The sequence below is a fragment of the Mastigoproctus giganteus genome, chromosome 2, assembly GCF_048544385.1.
Source record: "Mastigoproctus giganteus isolate SK-2022 chromosome 2, ASM4854438v1, whole genome shotgun sequence".
In the NCBI taxonomy this organism is placed as follows: Eukaryota; Metazoa; Arthropoda; class Arachnida; order Uropygi; family Thelyphonidae; genus Mastigoproctus; species Mastigoproctus giganteus.
The window spans coordinates 80,783,175-80,789,174 of NC_143576.1; the positions used below are offsets into that span (position 1 = coordinate 80,783,175).

The following is a 6,000-nucleotide window of genomic DNA, read 5'->3' on the forward strand; positions in this document are numbered from 1 at the left end:
GGTACCGCTGAAAATAAATAACAGTAGTCTTCTCTACTAGAGAAGCGTTATTTATTTGAAGTAATGCAATAGCAGCTATCTCGTTGTGAAGGCAACCACAATATGAGATACAATTAAAACGATGCCTTCTACGCTACATACTTAGTTCAAGTTTATGGGTTAACTATGGTGTATTTACACTGATACTATATAGTTAATTAAAATTTAAAATACTTATTTTTTAATACATAAAAAATTTTGGTTCGTTAAATGCCACAAAAATCTAGTGAATCCAGCATATGTATTTTTACTGCAGTGCAAATAGAAAAATAATGCAGTTTCATATGAAATTTCATTAATTTTGCTATAAGCCTTTATAAATAAAATTTGTTTTACATATACTGGTCATTAACCCTCTGACAGTCACGCTTTTATATAATGTATTCCAAAACCCATTAAATATATGTATTTAAATATATTTAAATAATAGTTTAATATAAAACTTTTAAGCCATTTTTTGTTTTATTTTGAATTATTGGATATATATATCAGAGAAAGATCACTTTAAATTTTATTGTTCCTCAGTTATTGTTTCCTTTTGATTTGCATCATTAATTTTGTGACAATTAATAAACACTAATTTCATTTATTTAATTTCATTTCATTTTCTGCATACTTCATACAAGGGCACCTGTGCCTATAACACTGATTTTCTTGTAAACAACTTATGAATATGTTGTTACCATTCATTTCTTGAAGCGTGCTGGCTTCATTACATTCCATAGTGATGCCCAGTGAAACTAATTGTTTTGTCGAAATGTGTAAACCCACTTCCCACAGCAGGTGGTAAACAAATCTAGTACCCCCATGGAATCATTGTGTATCACATTTCTTAAGGATTTAGGAAGCAACTCCTGTTTCACTAGAAATGATTATCATTTACAGAATTGGTAAAGAAGAATGTCTGTGTGCTGTTAATTTTATTTGAAATGAAAAACAAGGATTATCAATGAGATGTTACTATGTAAACCAGACAACTCCTTGCTCACAATTAGTAATACATTTTATAACCTGTTCTTACCTGTACTTACAAACCAGAATGCACTAGAGTAGTGTAATATATACAGATTAAATGAAAAAGGAGAAGAGAAAGTACAGCAAGACAGAGGAAAAAGAAATGCAAAACAAAGTTCCAATCCATCACATCCGTACCACAACTTAATACATATGCTCAAAAAAAAAAACAAAAAAAACCATGCACACTGTGATACACGAAAACATTCTCACACTCCTAAACTTGAACCATCCATTCCACGAAATATACACAGTTATACACTGTGCTGCCACTTTATGTACACCCCTGTTGTGCACACAAATGGTTTGTCCCACAACGTTGCAAGTCACGTGACCACAGTTGTGGATATAAATGCAGCAGGATAACCTTTCTAATATCAGTTAAGCATACATACTGTAGCAAGAATGGGGAAAAGAAGTGATCTAACGGACTTTGAACGTGGCATGATAGTAGGTGCAAGACATGCTGGACAAAGAATCTCTGAAACAGTAGTTCTCCTGAACTTTTTATTCGCCACGGTTTCAAGGGTGTATCGAGAATGGTGCAACAAAAAGAAAACATCCTGTGGAAGAAAATTGCTTGTTGATGAGAGAGGTCAGAGGAGGATGGCTAGAATTGCTCAAGCAAACAGATGGGCCACAATGTTGCACATCATGTTAGAATACAACCTTGGTGCGCAGAACAAAATATCACAATGGACCACTAGTTGCACTTTGTTGCAAATGGGCTACAACAGCCGACGGCCACATCGCATACCTTTGTTATCAATGAAGAACAAGAGAGCACGCCTGCTGTGGGCACAGCAACACCAGCACTGGACTATCAAGGATTGGAAAACAGTTGCTTGGTCTGACGAGTCAAAGTTCCTGCTACATCATGTTGATGGAAGGCTCAGAATTTGGCGAAAATAACATGAATCCATGGACCTGTCATGTCTGACGACTACTGTGCAAGGTGGTGGGGGCAGTGTTATGGTGTGGGCAATGTTTTCTTGGCACACGTTGGGTCCATTAATATCCATAGATTCACGTCTGAATGCCACATCGTACCTAAATATCGTTGTTGACCAAGTGAATCCATTCATGTTGACAGTTTATCCTCAGTCAGATGATTACTTCCAGCAGGATAATGCTCCAGTGCAAAAAGCCCGAATCGCTATGAAATGGTTCCATGAACATGACAATGACTTTTCTTTGCTGCAATGGCCCACTCAGTCCACAGATCTCAATACTATTGAACATCTTTGGGATGAGCTGGAAAGGGCTGTTCGCTGCAGGCCTACCTCTGTCGAATCTCAAGGAACTGCATGATACTCATGTCTGCATGGTACCCCATTCCTGCACATTTTCAGCATCTTGTTCAATCCATGCCTAGACAAATTCAGGCTGTTTTTAAGGCTAAAGGGGGCTCAGCATGCTACTAGGTAGGTGTACCTAATAAAGTGGCAGCACCTTGTGTATTAATAATACAGATAAGTTTTCAGAAGACACTCACAATCTGTCTTACCCATAACAAACTGCAAAGCTTTCCAAAATGAAAGACAAATAGTGCTCTGAACAGAATGAGTTGCACAAAGTAAAAAAAAAAAAAAAGTAAAGTGCAGCCATTATCAACCCACTGCAGGGTGGAAGCCTCCTCAACAATTCATGCTGAGGGAAATGGACCATAATCTGCCACGCTGGCCCAGTGCGGGTTGGCAGATCGACCGTATTCAGCAGTCAGGGGCTTGAACCCCGGTCTACTCAAAGAGCGTGTGCTACTGCACTCCCGCTCCTGCCCACTCGGCTATGGTTGCACAAAGATTTGCTGCTAAACAATTTGCACAAGTTGGTGTATTCCTATAAGAGCAGTCAACATAAGAATATCCACTTCTTCACAATGCAAACAAATTTTCTGTTGTGAGTAGCAGCATCCTGCACTGTGTCCATGCTATAGACACATCATGATCAGATATCTTCTAAAATGATAGCCATAATAACTAATAAAAACAGTTTGAACACTCAAAATATTCTGTCACTGTGACTAACAGCCAAGATGCAATTCCTGCTCTTTTCTGACTTATTGACTCTTGAAAAAGAAACTGTACACTCTTTTAAAATCTCATCCTTCCCAATCTCAAACCCTGATAAATTCCATTCGTACAGCTGTTTCAACAAGTCTTGCTCTGGTATTTCTTTTATCACATCAAATATGATGACTCTTCACTTCAATCTTGACGCTCTGGTCACAGAAATTCCCAATACCTTTAATTATGCATTACTTTCATCAAGATAACATCCCTAGATGTACCAAGTTCCAATATCACTTTCCCTCCTCCATGGTCCTTTATCCTTCTCACCTTCAACAAACTGAAGGCCAAAACACAGTGCTCAGAATTTTTTGAACATCTTTATGCTTGACTGACAGAGTCTTACCTTCTAATATCACAGTATTGCCCAACAGTCATGCACAGTCATCATTACTGCTTGAGGATGTACTCCAAGTCTCATGCTTGTCCTCTTTTGTCTTAAAATGCCATTGAAGTTTCACAGCCCTTCCAATCCTGATTCAAAACATAACCCCTATACTGTTATTTTCTTGAAGTGTTGAGGTCCCGTATACATTCACACATGACGAATTCTTTAGGGAAGGGGATGCCAGAAGTTTATCAAACTCTGACAAGGAGCTAAATGACTTTGCGATAACTGAAAGGAAAGTGGAGGAAAAATTGTTAAGAATGGACATAGAAAAATGCACCTGGGGTGGATGGAATTTATCCAATTATACTAAGGGAGGCAGCAAAGGAGGTAAGCAAACCTTTAGTCATAATTATGAGATCATCCTTGGATTCAGGGAGGTCCCAACGGACTGAAGAAGTGTGAATATATCCCCAATGCATAAAGGGGGATCAAAAGTCAACATGAGCCATTACATACTTGTTAGCTTAATGTCTCTTTCATGGAAAATAATGGAATCATTGGTTAAAGAAGTAATTCCAGACCATCTAGACAGGCATGCAATTATACTGCATTAACAGCATGGATTTGTCAAAAGGCAGTCGTCTAACCAATCTGATAGGTTACTGTGATGCAGTGACCAAGGAACTGGATGCAAAAAATAATTTTGACATCATATACTTGAATTATTAGGAAGGCTTTTGATGCTGTTGCACCTAAAAGACTGCTGTACAAACTGGAGCAGTGCGGCATTAAGGGCATGTTATGCAATGAATAAAGGGATGGTTAAGTGGAAGAACATAGTGGTTATAATGGGCAATGTTCTTCATAGATCAGTGTTTCCCAAACTGGGTATGTTGAACCCTGGGGGTCCAACCAGTTCCAGGGAGTGTGTAGTCTGATTATTCATTCTATTTATTATCAGTTTGTTGTATAGCAAATTGATAAATAATCATCTCGTATATTTATTAAAAAAAAAAAAAAATTATTTATATATATATATATATATCTCTTTGCGTTAATATATACAGCCAGGCCTCGCATAACGCAAGTTCAATTAACTCGTTTTTTAGTTACTGCTATTTAAAAAAAATTGGTACTTTTCACTTTATGCGATGCAAATTTTCAGTTACCGTAATCTTTTATTTATTTATTATTTTTTTTTATGTGATAGTTGAAAAAGATTTGAATTGCGTGTCGGAAGGGCACGCAATTCAAATAAACAAATTGCCTGCTGCCCGCCTCAGTGTATTCCATCAACCATCAGTAGAAGACGTGTTACTTGTTTGTGTCCTGCTAATAAAGTCAATGCAAACGTGCGTTTAAAAATTCTAATTTTTAAATGAGCCAGATGAAAATTTTACTGCGAAGGAGATAACGGTAAAAGAACTAGATGAAATCTTTCGTAACACAGAACCTCAGACAAAAGGTTTGGGGTTCTTTGCAATATTTATTATTTCGCCAAGGCCCAGAGAAGATTGTTGTCAGTTATTGGAAATTGATTGTTGAAAAGAGAAAGTCAACACTGTTCAAACAACTGTTCAAATATTTCAGTAAAAAATTGTTTCTTCATTGTGTATTTTATGTCAGAGGATCCCAAACTTTCTCGGTTCACGACACCCTTAGTGTCTCAGTAATTTTTTCACAGCGCACTTAGACCAAAAGAAATACCTAACAGTTCCATTTATTAAGTAGTTAGGTCCAAACAACTGAATAAGAAATGTTGAAACTGTGAACTACCTCGAGCTACTAGTTCGCGGTGTCTGACAGATGAGTATCACTGTTTCCCTCGAATTTAAAGTATTCCACTGTGCACAGTTTGGGAACTGCTGTTTTATGCAATAAACATTTAATTCCATAATTATTTTCATTATCTTTTACATGGTATACAGTTAAAAAGTTATTTAAAAGGTATTTTTAAAATTCTCTATGGACATTCCTGAATGTCAAGGACCAATTATAATTTTTCCTATTGATTACAGTAATACCCCGAAGTTACGCGATAGGTGGGTCCGATGAAAATCGCTTAAGTCGAATTCACGTAAGTCTGGGTACAACTTTGCATATAAATACGTATAAATTTTGTTTAATTGGGACCAACGACTAACAAAAACACTAGTTTAGAAGAAAAATATTAATAAAATTACAGTTCTTTATACATATTAATACAAAATATGTATTAAAAAAATAAATGACTTACGTAAAAAAGTTATTTTGATGTCGATGACTTCATAAAATCTAACAGATTCGTCTGACGACACAGAGACTTCTTTTTTTCATGCAGAATTTCTTCGTAGCAAGCTAATAATTTTTTTATTCCTTGCTTTGTAGCTATAACACGTTCTTCATTGTAGTCTGTTTTCTAAAATTTTTAAGCCCTTTTCAATTGAGCTGAGACCTGTCAAGTTTGCAATTGTCATGTGCTTTTCGCCGTTGCCTCATTTAGGCCTGTAGCACGTGCAATATAACATGGTCTTTCATTTCGCTCAGTGTTTCACAATTTCATATTTT

General features: G+C 36.5%; 1 protein-coding gene across 3 annotated transcripts in view; it reads left to right on the forward strand.

Annotated features, from left to right (window-relative positions):
* The window catches only part of LOC150089360 (E3 ubiquitin-protein ligase arih1-like), a 269,746-nt gene that overhangs the window by 92,382 nt on the left and 171,364 nt on the right, over window positions 1-6,000 (forward strand). The window lies entirely within an intron of this gene.